The sequence below is a fragment of the Metopolophium dirhodum genome, chromosome 1, assembly GCF_019925205.1.
Source record: "Metopolophium dirhodum isolate CAU chromosome 1, ASM1992520v1, whole genome shotgun sequence".
Lineage (NCBI taxonomy): Eukaryota > Metazoa > Arthropoda > Insecta > Hemiptera > Aphididae > Metopolophium > Metopolophium dirhodum.
The window spans coordinates 43,541,801-43,557,221 of NC_083560.1; positions in this window are offsets into that span (position 1 = coordinate 43,541,801).

Here is a 15,421-nt window from a genome sequence, read left to right on the forward strand (position 1 = left end):
AAAACTAAAATAATTTTACACGAGTAATAATTTACAGAGACGGCGAAAAAGGATTAATGGAGTAAATCCATATTGGGTAAATTGTATTGACTATTGTAGCGTAGGTACACTCAACTTTACACTAGAAAGCTTTATGACTTTATGAGCGGTATAGTATGATAATTATGTCGACGTATATTATGTATTAACATTAGTTTTAATAATATAAAATTGATTCTCATGTAACATAATTTACAGACAATAATACTATTATTCTGAAAAATGTAAATAATCGATATTTGTACCAACACAATATTATACCACTATTAATATAACTAAAAAACTGAACCAATTTGAAAAAAATGATTTAATTTTTTTGGTGCAAATCAAAAACTAATAACCGTATACAGTTGAAATTTTCACAAAATATTTATAATAGAATTATCCTAAGATGGTAACATTTTTGAAATATTTTGAATCTTTTTGAGATATTTACAGCATATTGAGAAATTTTTTGAATTTCGAAATTTTTTTTAAATGACTGTCATTAAAAATTTCACTTATTAAAAATGCTTGAAAATTTAACGCAAGGGTCCTCATGAGATGTTTGAATATCAGTTCAAAAATATTAAAGATTCATAGGCACGATAATTTGTATTTGCATTTAAAGTTTAAATATTGACAAAGTTCATTAATATCCCGAAAATTTGCAAATAATTTTTCAGTTAGCAATGTTCAAAAAAGTTTGTCTTTTCATAGCTAACATTATAAATTTTATTAGAGGATTCTTCTAAAGTTTTTCTACTTTAAACAATAAAAATAAAGTTTACTAGAAAGTAACATATAAAGTAAAAATGAATGAGCGTTTAATTTAAAATTTTTACGATATTTGAAATTTAGCGGTAAATTAACGAACTCCAATTTAACGATTTTTGATATTTAGTTGTAAACGAAAAACGTTTTCACAAATTATTTATGACAGCATTTTCCATACATAGTAACATTTACAAAATAATGATACTCTTTTTATAGCCATGAAATATTATTTTAATTATTAAATTTGATTATTAATAGGACACAACGTCTCCGCTCAGATTCATTTTTCGTATGCTATGATTTATCGTTGAATTTAAATATAACAAATCCATTACAATGACATACTCGACAACAGCAGAGCAGTACCCACTAGTCCTCCATTTTTTTGATAAAAGTCGAAAAACTTGTTGGGAATCTTCTAATAACATTTCTAAATGAAAAATAATTTAAAAAATTAGAAAAATATATCATGGCTGTAGATAGCTTAAAAAGAGTAATTATTTAGGAAATTTTACCATATTATAAGTAGGTATGAAAAACATTTCAAGTGTCTACGGTTATTCGTTTTTTATATTATATATAAAATTTTAGTACTAAAGGATTAAGAATTGTTTTTCACTTATTTTAGTTCAATCCTTAATTACATATTGTATAAGATTTAATACACAATAGATAAACTAAATAAACTTGCATTTATTTAAATTACAATTTTTACTTATTTGGGCACTTTTTGTTAATTCTGTGATTATCATTGAAGGAGTATTGAAAGCATTTGGACATTTGTTACACTGTACACACTATATTAATACTGCAATCGAATTCTCGCCTAGTGTAGGTATACTAACTACTGTCTACTAGTTGTGTTTTCAGTTGAACGTGTTGTGGTTATTCTTTGTAGTGACATAACTTGTGCTTAACTTTGTTTTCAAATTCAAATTTTTGCATATTTTTATCACATATTTAAGTAATATTCTAAGTAATATTATAGCACATATTTTTGCAATTTTAAGTGCTAAAAAATCATGAACATGATAACTTATAACTAAGGCCCGGGACTTGATGACCTAAATTGTTTAAAAAATGCACAAAAAAATAAATGATGAAATTACTAATAAACATCATATATAATGACTTAAAAAATAACAACAAAAATACCAAATATGACTTTATAATTTCATAACATTTTTAAAAATATACGTTTTATACAATTTATGTATCATAAATCGTAATTATTATAGGTGATAGCTCTTTAAAAATTTTTACTCTCGAAGGAGCCGTTAAAAATGTATTTTTGCAATTTGAAATAAGTTAATCGACTTTTGGGAAATTTTTTTTGATTGACCGGGTCTAAAATAGTGTCAGCTTACAGTTTATTAAATAATCGTAGATTGCGAAAACAAACGATAAAGATAATAAATGTCGATATTCGACAAGCTAATGACCGAAAAAAAATGCAAAGTAAAAATTGTATTTCTGTAAAGACGAGCCTCGGATGTAAGAATTAGAAAAAAGATGCAAATAGTTCCGGGCCCTACTTATAACCCCCTCCCCACAATTTATATTAATTAAAATGAATAACATAATATCGTTGTATATAGTAATATATAGTTGTATATCGCGTTACGTTTAATTATGTACTTATTGTGGCTTCGTGTTATTTAAAAACTACCTATTACGTTTTTGAAAGGTACGTATATATCTCTAATATATGGAGGGTGACCTTGTTCATCTAAGGATGCTATAATGACGTCATAGCGTCATTTTCAACTCTTAATAATAAATATTTCATTAAATATTACATTTTTCGTTTAAATTAAAATTGAAAAAAAATAGTGTTGTGATTTAAAGACGTATATAGGTACGTCGATCACCGTTAAAACTATAAATGTATTATGTTCATTTTTAATTTCAAACGTATTTTAATAAAAAATTCAGTTGATTATTACGTTATTCATTGTTCGTGAAAAATGTGTTGTATTGTTCGTCAAAATATAACAATACTCGCGATATTAATGAATTCGAATCCATAAAAAAACGTTTCACAAAATAATGGCAGCCAAAGGTCAGCAATAATTGATGGAATTTATTTATTGTTAGTGGTTTTGAACGTTTTTGTTGAATTTATTTATTTTTAAAATTTGGATCGAATGTAAAACAGAGACTATTAAAATTAGTTGAACCCGAGAGCGAAGCATAGGTAGGTACCTACTAATTTTACCGGGATATAATATTTGTTAGGGATACACATGTAACTGAGCCTGTATATATTTTAAAAAAAAACTTTCACAATAGTTTTTAATTCAAACTTCATAATTAATACTTAGAATTCGATGCATTGTTTTCTTAAGAGGATGTCAGCGCACTATTCGTTCTCTCTCTCTGGCCCAAGCGCAACATTAACAAACGCATTTACGCAGTATCATTTTTTCTATGTTTTTAAGTAATTTTAAAAGTAAAATCACCCTTTTCAAAAAAGATAGAAAATAATATTTTTGAGGGAATGACATATCGATTTTATATTTTATTGTTATTTGACTTTCAAAATAAACAAAAAAATGTTGCACATTTAAATTATGTTTAATTTTTTTTGGGATAATATTCAGGGAAATCGATAAGTCATTCTCTCAAAAATATTGTTCTCCATCTTTTTTGTAATGGGTTATTTTACTCTAAGATTACTTAAAAACATAGAAAAACTGATTCTGCGTAAATGCGTTTTGTCTATGTTGAGCGTGGACTAGAGAGAGAAAACAAATAGTGCGCCGACATCCTTTTAAGTTAGCCACTAGCCAGTAGCGTACGCAGGATTTTAGTTCAGTTAGGGTTTTACCTGAGTAAACAGTTTATATAACATTTATAGTTAGTTAGTAGTTTAAAATGTAGTCTACATTTATACCTACAATTAAAGTAATTTTAAACTCGAGATTAGTTAAACGACTATTTAACTGATGATTGATAAAATGGCCCTAGAGTAATTTTAAAAAGTGTGTTTCAAGCTCAGACAATAAGACATCATAAAAGTTGTGAAATATGCGCGTGTTTCAGTTTTGAAAACCAATAACTTGTTTTGTAATTTTCATCATATTATATAAAATAAGGTAGGTATACAAAATATTTTATGAATATATTATTATAAAGTCACATAATAAAATAAGTATTAATTGCTATGGTCATAAGAAAGGGATACAGGAGTTTTGGGACAAATGTATGGCTTGTAACATTAATATGTACATATAACCATTCTAATTAAATTTATCTAGTTAAAGATAATTTTTCCTGGGGATTTTATTTCAGGTCAACAATGAACTTATATTATAATATACGTTAAGGAAATTTTAACGGTGCGTGGCACAGCAAGTAGCTATACAGTTTGTTCAAAGAAACATTGCAGAAAAAATTTTAAAAATTACACAGTAATGAGATGAGTTTCCATCGGTTCCTGAAAGTATACTAATTTTTTTTGCACATCGTCTATTTATGTGGTATATCACTCGTGCATTTGGAAATTATTCCGATTTTCTATGGATTTCCATATTTGTTCCTATTATAGGTGAACTGTGCTATAAATAGTGATCCTGTTTCATTAATTTTATGTAATTGTATGTACATTATTGTTTTGAAGTTCTCCTACACAGTTTACACTATCTATTATCTTGCATTTTACACGTGGCTCCTCGGTAAAATTTGACATGACGCGTAAACGCGTCACCGACGTTACACATACAATTTTACCAATGATGCGTATATACTCGTCGCCGGCGTTGAATGTGTTAAGTATTGTGGTAAGCAAATTTGTTGGTTTTTTTCAGCACATAATGGATTTGATATCTGATCAAAAGGAATATTCGAAATCGATGAGACTGGTACAAATATTGATATATTATATTATATTTATAGGTATCATTATATGCATCAGTATAGGTACTTGTAAATAACTTAGATTGGTCCGGATTATTTTGAATTTAATTGTTTATTTAACCGCCAAACAACGTTTAGACCACACAATTAACGAATATAACGAATATTTTATTCATAAAAATATAATTAAATATTTATAACAAGTACCAAGGTATCAAATTATAATTATTTTTAATCAATGTTATAGGTACATATTATTTATACAATTTATACTTTTTATATTTTGAATTGACAAATTTTCATCAACTTTTAGATTCTGAGCGAAGCGATGAAAGTATTGATTCTACAATGATGTGTGTTTTTGTTTTAATTTTTTTTTTTATTTTTGTGTCTGTCATCACCTTTTAGGACAGTAAAAGTGCTTGGATTTTCTTCAATAGTAACTTTTCTGATAGGAAAGTGAATCTAGTTGGTACTTTGGGGGGTCAAAAGTAAAAATTTCCCAGTAGTTTCCACAAGCGACGTGAAAAACAAAAGAAAAATTAAGGAAAAACGGGAATTTTTACGCAAAATCTGTTTTCGAGAAAATCGATTTTGGTTTTTGGTGTAACTCTAAAACAAATGACCGTAGGGACATGAAATTTTGACTGAATGTTTATATAAGCATTTTCTATACACCATAAAATTTACAAAATATTTTGACTCTTTTTGAGCTGTTTACGGCCATTGTCAGTTTTCAATTTTTTTAGTTTTTTTTTCTATAAATATCAATAAAATTTTATCTGTTGATTAAAAAAGCTTGAAAATTTAATAGAAGGCTCCTAGGTTATTGTTTCAAAGGCAGATGAAAAAAATTAAAAATCCTTAGTCACAGTTTTTAATTATAAGCATTTAAAGTTCAAATTTTGACAAAATACGGAAAAATCACGAAAAATAGCAAATTATTTTGAGTTGAGAATTCATAAAAAATTTTCTTTTTAAATCTAAGATTTGAAAATGTAATATAAGATTACTCATAAGTTTGTCTACCTTTATCAAAAAAAAAAATGTCTAGAAGAAACTTAAATCAAATTTTTATGAGCGTCTGAAATTTATATTTTTACAACATTTGATATTTACTCGATTTCTCATGTAACAATAATTTTCTTATTTTATTGTAATTAAAAAACGAATGACTGTAGATACTTGAAAATTTCATTGAATGTTTATATTAGCATTTTCTATACACCATAAAATTTAGAAAATATTTTGACTCTTTTTGAGCTGTTTACGGACATTGTTAGTTTTCAATTTTTTTAGTTTTTTTTTCTATAAATATCAATAAATTTTTATTTGTTGGGTAAAAAGCGTGAAAATTTAATATAAGGCTCCTGATATATCGTTCTAATAGCAGTTGAAAAATATTAAAAATACATAGGCACAATTTTTTTTTATAAACATTTAAAGTTCAAATTTTGACAACATTTATCAAATTTATAATTTATTAATTATTTTGTGGTTAAAAATTTATAAATTTATAAATTTATAAATTTTTAACTTTTATGGCTAAGGATTGAAAATTTAAAACAAGGCTCCACGTAAATAGGTTATATATAAATTACTTTATTCACAATAATATCATCAAATATACTTGGTAAAATCATAGGCTGACTGACCGTTTTCGCTCAGAATCGTTTTTCTTATACAATGATATTATGTCATTGAATTCAAATTTAACAACATCCATTACAGTGACCCACTTGTAACCTACTGTACAGCAGAGCGACATCCATTTATCCACCTTTTTTTAATTGATTATAGTCAATAATAAATAATAAATGGCAACATTACACAGAAAACCGTACGTACCTAATCGTGTTGTTTTTGGGGTCATTTTGACAATCCATTGTTTGTCTAATTTGTATTCCAATAGTCATTAGTCTGTAAAACCCGTGTGGACTATCGGTAAAATATAAAATTAAAACATTTAAACTGCACACGCGCTTGTTTGTTATCCTCGAATTTTCCCAACATTATTATTTTATAATTATTAGCCTTAAGGCGCGTAGCAAGGGTGAAGCGACTGAGGCATTTGGGGCGTTAAACCTTGGCAAATTTTAGATTCTGAGCAAAACGATGAATGTATTGAATTTATACAATGATGTGTGTTTTTTTGTGTGTCTGTCATCACCTTTTAGGATAGTAAAAATGCTTAGATTTTCTTCAGCAGTGTCTTTTCTGATAGGAAAGTGAATCTAGTTGGTACTTTGGGTGATCAAAATTCCCAGTAGTTTTCAAAAACACCAAGAAAAACGAAAAAAATTAAGATGAAACGAGAATTTTCACGCAAAATAGGTTTTCAACAGCTTGTAGTTACGGTAATTTGTTTTAGAGTTATACCTAAAACCAAAATTGATTTTTGCAAAAACTGATTTTGCGTAAAAATTCTGGTTTTTTCTTAATTTTTTTTTTCCAGCGCAAAAACGATTTTGGTTTTGGGGGGTAACACTAAAACAAATGATTGTAGATGCATGAATAATGCTCATTGCTCACTGAATGTTTATATTAGCACTTTCTATACACCATACAATTTTAAAAATATTTTAATACAAAGCTTCCAGTATATTGTTACAATAGCAGTTGAAAAATATTATAAAAAACATAGTCCCAACCTTTTTTATAAGCATTTAAAGTTCGAATTATGACAATAAGAAAAAAACACGAAAACGTGAAAATTATTTTGAATTGAAAATTCATAAAAATATTTTATTGAAGAGCTAACATTAGCAATTTTAAAAGAAGGTTGCCAAAAAGTGTTTCCACCTCTATCAAAAAGAAAGAGTTCACCGAAATGTTACGCTATATTTATAAGCATGAAATATTTTGATTTTTATTAATTTTTTTTCAACGCCTCCGCTCACTGCTCAGAATCGTTTTTTGAATACGATGATAAATAATATATTATCATTGAATATAAATATAGCTCATCCATTACAACGATATTCTTGACAGCTACTGTTTAGCAAAGTGGTACCCGCTATTGTCTACCTTTTATTTATATATTTTTATTTTTGTTGTGTCTTTGTACACGATAAGTAGTCGAAATAATGCTTTGATTTTCAACATCAGTATATTGTTTGATGGGAAAGTGATCTAATTGGTGCATTCGGGAGATCAAAATTCAAAACCGTTGGGAAAAACAAAAAAAAATTAAAGAAAAACCAGAATTCTTACGCAAAATCGGTTTTCGACAAAATCGATTTTGGTTTTAGGTAGGTATAACTCTAAAACAAATTACTGTAATTACAAGCTTTCAAAATATTTTGACCTGTTTTTACATGTTTACAGATATTTTTGGTTTCCAATTTTTTTCCAACTTGCAACAGGCGCCAGATGAGCTTCTTAGGGCTTCTTTCTTAGCTCTCTTAGCCTATGTCGAAATTAGACAATTTTTTCCCAAAATGTATATATAACATATCAAAAATCGGTGACGTATATGGCAACCCTATAATATACAGCCATATAGGACACAATTTTTCAAACACTACAAACAATTATAAAAACTATATATACATTTTAAAATTATATTGAAATATTTCTTCCTCAAATGTTAAAACTTTGCGAGTAAAAATAATTTTTTTATGCAAAAACCACAGGTATAACGTATAAATGTATAATACTATAATATCATACTTCGAAGTTGGAATAGGTAATGTATTTATGTATACAGATTTATATAATCTCTAATAGTCTAATATATAATATTATTATAAACGGTAGAAATGGCAATTTATTGTCTAAATTAAGGTTCAGTGTGTATAAATAATGTATAGGTACAAGTGTATAGCAGGTGCAAATACGGGTTACCTATATAAACATAAAATTTTGTTCGGTCAAAAATAGAAAATTTTCACATTGAATAATGGTATAAAATTAAAAATCATATACCCAAGTGTCAAATAAAAAAAAAAATAATTATCGCTTAGTTTTTTAAAAAAAAATAACATTATGATTATGACGTGTTTATTACTTGAGTAATACATTATACAGGTAGGTACATCTGAACATGTTACGTTTATTAGTCGATTTAATATTAATTAATTTGTTTATGTTATTTTATTTTATATTCGTACGATTATAGTGTATGAGTATGATAGACACCAGGAAGTGGAAGCCACTATTTCTAACCATAATTGTATACCATTAAATTATTGTACAATTTCCTTCATTACTGTGTTACATTTCTGTGTAACGAAAATCTCGCTTGATGATACGACTGACTAAAGGTCGTATTAAATTCAATAAATAATTATTTTCGTGAAATCAAGTGGTATTTCAAAAAACCTTAGAACATACCATGATTTTTTACATGACACGCTTGAAAGCATATATTATATCAAATAGAGTTGATTTATAATTAAATAATTTGGGGGGACGAGGTGGCCGAGTGGTCTAACGCGACGGATTCGGCACAGCCGGTCCGAGTTCGATCCTCGACCACTGGGCGGCATTTTTCTCCGTGCAAGTCACGGTGTCCGGAGAACAAGTGCCGCCATCCCCCCACCCCGGGGCACGGCAGAAACCTACGGGTGCCCCATTAGAAATTCTGCCAAACACAACACACACGTGTACCAACCTACCCAATATAAAACCTACCAAACCTTCCAAATATAAAAACCTACAGTGCCCTCCCCACACCCAATGGCCTATGTTGCCGCGGGTTACCCAATAAAAAAAAAAAAAAAAAAAAAAAAAAAAAAAAAAAAATTAAATAATTTACTGGTTTGTTTAAAATACTATTTGAATTCATATAAAATATTTTGTACATTGATATTTAAATGTTTTATTTATTTTAAATTGTGACTATTTCAATACCCAGTCAACTACTCAGAACTCGCCTCGTCCTCTAGGACCTATGCATTTTAATGATTATGGATCAAATACGATGAAAATAGTTAGACTAGTTCCAATCACTAAACATAATGTCACCCACAAAGTCCAGGTGTATTTTAAATTTGGAAAATGTTGTCAAAAATCAAACTTTAAATGTTAATAAAAAAATGTGCCTATGTATTTTTAATATTCTTCAACTGCTATTCAAGCAATATATCAGGATCCTTGTATTCAATTTTGACACTTTTTGGCTCAACAAATACAACTTTATTAATATTTACGGAAAAAAAAATTTGAAATTGAAATTGTTCGTAAACAGCTCAAAACGATTTAAAATTGTATGGTGTATAGAAAATTAGGACATTAATATTCAGTGAAGTTTTCATTTATCTACACTTATTCGTTTTTGAATTAATACAAAATAAGAAAATGGCTAGGGCCTACTTGAGAAATCGAGATATATCCAATGTGAACTTCAAACGCTCATAAAAATGTAACTTGACTTTCTTATGGACTTAGTTTTTCGATAAAAGTAGACAAACTTATGAGGAATCTTGTATTACTTTTTAAAATCTTAGATTTAAAAAGAAAAATTGTATGAATTTCTAACTCGAAATATTTGCACATTTTCGTGATTTTTACGCTTTTTGTCAAAATTCGAACATTAAATGCTTATAAAAAAATATTTTGACTATTTTGAATATTTTTCAAATGTCATTGTAACAATATATTAGGAACCTTGTATTAAATTTTCAAACTTTTTTACAAAACAAATAAAATATTATTGACATTCAAACCAAAAAAACTAAAAAAATTGAAAATTGATACTGTCTGTAAAAAGCTAAAAACAAGTAAAAATATTTTGAATATTTTATGGTGTTTAGCAAATGCTAATATAAATGTTTAGTAGAAATTTAATGTATTTACGGTTATTTGTTTTAGAGTTACGACAAAAACAAAAATTTGTAACCTACTGTACAGCAGAGCAGCACCCACTTGCCACACCTTTATTAACTTGGGTAGGTACTATATTTTTTTATCTATTTTCCTATTTTATATTTATATGGTTATGTAATGAACAACAATATTTAGCGTACTTAACAATTGTTATTAAATAATATGATATAAAAATACAAAAAATGTATAATTATATTAAATGTATTTAAAGCACAACAATACATTATGTTAAAGTACATATTATTATCATATTGTGTTACATAATTATTGATCACTAAATAGTATAAATAATTCTAATAATTCATAGAATAATTAAAAATTTGGAATATTAGAGCATAATCATTGAAAGATTATAGTGTTGGTAAGGATATTTTTTTAACGTATTATTATTTGATTTACAGGTCACATCCCCGTAATACGGATATTTTTTTAACGTATTATTATTTTGGTTACAGGTCACATCCCCGTAATACATATCCCCGTAAGACATTTTCCCGTTACCGTTTCCCCGTCCGATATTTCCCCGTCAAGTTATTTTCCCGTTTGATATTTCCCCGTAAAAAATAAAATTTTAATTTTTAATTTTTTTTATAATTCCACAGGTATAAAAATAAAAATGTTGTTTAATAATAATAATTATAAAAAATATGTATATAAAAATGTTAATGTTTTGATAGTAAAAATGTTTCCATAATCAACGGTTAATCATCGATGATTATCGACAAACTGTTCAATTATTTCAATTTGATTGTTAGATTTGGTCATGTGTACTGGGTACTGATCTTATTATCTTTATGGGTACAAGTGTAAACTATTTTATAAAAACAATAAGAATATTTATAGCTTAAGCAACAAAGTTAAATAGTTTGTTCATATACCGGGTGCAATTATAAGATATATACGTATTTACAGTATGGACTTTTTTTACGGGGAAATGTATTTCATTGGCAGATCATGAATCATTATTTCAGGGGTTATTACTTTTGAGCGCCCAAAGTACCAACTAGATTCACCTTCCTATCAGAAAAGATACTGTAGAAGAGAATTCAAGCACTTTTCCTGTCCTAAAAAGTGATGACGGACACAAAAAAAAAAATTTTAAAAAAAATATAAAACTTTCCCGGTTAGCCGCTGCTCAAAAATAATTTCATTTTATTATATATTTATAATAAAATCGGTATAAACTATAAATATAAAAAATAATTATTTTGTATTATCGTATCATATTAAACGTGGGTGTGAAAAATTGTTTATATTAGCGTAAATATATTATTTCTACGTTTTTATTTGAAATAATTCACTGGAACATAAACATTCACATAATATTATGATTTATGATGTATGTTGACGCGAATGTTGAGACTTTATTTGGAATAAGTCATTTCTTACAAAATGTTATGTCTAGGAGAGTAGTGAGTTCTTAACTTCTATAATTATTGATGATGTTTGAAATTATTTATTATGTTTTCTATTTTGTATTTTCCCAAACGCAATTTAAACAATAAAATAAAAATATTTTTGCATTAAATAATATTTTGTATTATCGGACCAGTGATCATGCCGGATATACATTTGATTTTAATAACTTTGTTTTAATTCCGAGACCCACTCAATGTGGTTTTAGTCCAGTAGTGGCTCGTGAGTAAATCCTGGGGGTACTTTAATATTAGCATCTAAAATAAAGGAGGCTAAAGCATACCGTGTTTTAAGGAGTAGTGTTTAGGCATTTACTATTACATGTACATTTTGGCTGTGTGAATGTGTGAGAAGTAAATGAACATTAGTGTGTATATCCGTTATTCCGTTATCGCACTTTTCACAAATTTGAATTCTCTGATTTACGATAATTATCAAAATAAACTATCTTTAATGATTAAATCTTTGTATTATTTTGAGTTAGAAATTTATAAAAAATTTTATATTTAGGTATATCTAAGATTTAACCATTTAATACAAGATTCCTCAGAATTTTGTCTACCTGTATCAAACAAAAAATGTCAACCGTAAAGTTAAATTAAATTTTTATGAGAGTTTGAAATTCAATTTTGATCAGATATTCACTTGATTTCTCGTGAAACGATTTCCTTATTTTAGGTTATAATTCAAAAACGAATTACCGTAGATACATGAAATTTATACTAAATGTTTATTTTATCGTTTTATATAGTTGATAAAACTTTCAAAATATTTTAATTCGTTTTGAGCTGTTAACGGGCATTTTAAATTTTAAATTTTTTTAGCTAGTCATTAAATAAATATCAATATAATTTTATTCGTTGGGTCATATTATAAAGCTTGAAAATTAAACATAAGGCTCCTTACACATTATTACTATATTAGTTTTAATATTAAAAATACATAAAATGGAAGAATTTTTTATAAAATTTATTGAAAATGTACAAACTATTTTTTGTTGATAATCTACATAGTATTCAATTTTTATAGTTAGGGATTGAAAATGTTAAATAAGGTAGTTCATTATGTAACGAAAATCTATAAAATAATTTATAAACACAGGTTTTTTTCGTAGTTTAAGTTCAAATTTTGACGAAATAACATATTAAAAATTAAAATTAAGAATAACGATTTTAGTTATTTTGTTGTAATTTAAAAATATTATTCGTGGGTACTTAAAAAACTGAGCAGGGCTCAAAATGTATTGATTTTACAATGATGTGTGTTTTTTTTAAATGACATCGACTTTGTGGTGGTAAAACTGCTTCAATTTTCTTCAACAGTATGGGTTGGTGCATACGGGAGGGCAAAATTTGAAATTTTTGATTTTGGTTTTTGGTGTAATTTTAACACAAATTAGAGTAGATACATGACATTTTCTCCCTCTAGTTCTCGATACCACAAAAAAAAAGATACATGACATTTTCGCTGAATGTTTATACTCGTATTTTTTATACACAATAAAATTTTGAAATTATTTTGACTCGATTTGAGCTGTTTACGGACATTTTCAATTTTCTTTTTTTTTAGTTTTTTTTCAATAAATATCATTAAAATTTTATTCGTTGGGTCAAAAAGCTTGACAATTTAATACAAGGCTCCTGATATATTGTTACTTTAGCAGTTGAAAAATATTAAAAGTACAAAGGCACAATTTTTTTTATAAACATTTAAAATTCAAATTTAAAATGTAATAATTATTTTTTAGTTCAAAGTTTATAAAATCTTCAATTTTTATTGCTAAGGATTGAAAATTTAAAACAAGGTTCTACGTAAGTAAGTTATTCTGTAACCAAAAATCTCAAAAATATAAAAATACAGTTTTTTTTATAGTTATTTGTTCAAATTTATGAATGAATCAGGAAATTACATATTAAATAACCAAGAATAACGATTTTAGTTATTTTGTTTTAATTTCATAATATTCATTCAACTTACCGGCAACCGTATTAATAACTAAAATATAGTTAAACTATTATAACTATTATAAGCTACTATAATAGTAGTTAAACCATTAATAACAATATAAATAATTATTATAATATAAAATATCCACACTGACAAACCGTCACTGCTCAGAATCGTTGTTCGTATACAATGATATTATATAAATGAATTCAAATGTAATAGCATCCATTTTACAGTGACCCACTTGTAACCTACTGTACAGCAGAGCGAAATCCACTTACCCACCTTTTCTATTTATAATCTGTGTTTTAATTAAATTTGTTATGTTTTTATATTTTTATTTCAAACTGTTATATTATTAAAAAAATAAGCATTTTTTAAAAACAAATATTGAACTGTCAATCTTTATATAAATTAGGATAACCATTTAAGATATATTGTAAGGCCATTGTTCGAGGCATGAGAACTTACTGATAAATAATTTAGTTTTTAATTTTTGTGATCATTAATATAATTAATACTCGATAAGTACTTTATTTTTTAATATAAAATATCAAAATCGCTTTGATTAATATAATGGTTATGTAATATACCTGGGCAACAATACTATTCAATTACTCAATAGTTTTGAAAACATAATAAATTAATTTTTCGTTATAAATCATGCGTGTTTCAACACATTTATCAAAATAAATAATAATTAATAAAAATCCAATCATAATTTTATGTGTTGTACAAAAATAATAAATAAGGCTTAACTAGTTAACTATTATAGGTATAAATAATATTCTGCTAATGTTAGAACTATACAAGATTAATACATTTACTATTTATATGTATATATAGGTACCATACAAATATACAGTCATAATAATATATGTCTTAATGTTAAGTCATAGCTCATATAGATTTAATTTTAAATAAAACCATAAATCTAATATTTTCGTAAATTATTCAAATAATTATAACCATAATAAATTAATAAAGTTGCATAAATATGTTTTAACTATTAAGTTTGGTGGTACATGAAAACTCATTGCATACAACATATTGGTAAACATATTATGCTGTTTATTGGTTTGACAGGTATGTATTTTGGATTTTATGTGCATATAGCTCATGATTATTATTAGGTAAGCACTATATTTCAATTAATATCGTATAATGTACGTACCTATATGCAATTTAGATGTATGGACATCTAATGTAAAACATAAAGTTGCCTATTGATTTATTAGCATTGTCCATTTGCTATATTTTGCTTAGTGTTTTTGTTTATATGAATTAGATAAATTAACTTGTATGCATGTTGCATGTATTAAACATGGATATTAATTAATATTATTATATTATATGAAAATAAAACAAATTTAAATTTAATTGAACCGCGTTTATTCAAAATTCAAATTCGGACGCAGATATTATTTTTCCATGATAATGATATAAATTATCGTAGTTCTTTTCACCGTCTAGTCCACGATATTTTAAGGTCTGATTAGAGATTACTCTGATAAAGAATTTAAGATTCAACAGCCTGCTTCAAATAATCAAATTAGTAAATAGTAATTGCTGCCGG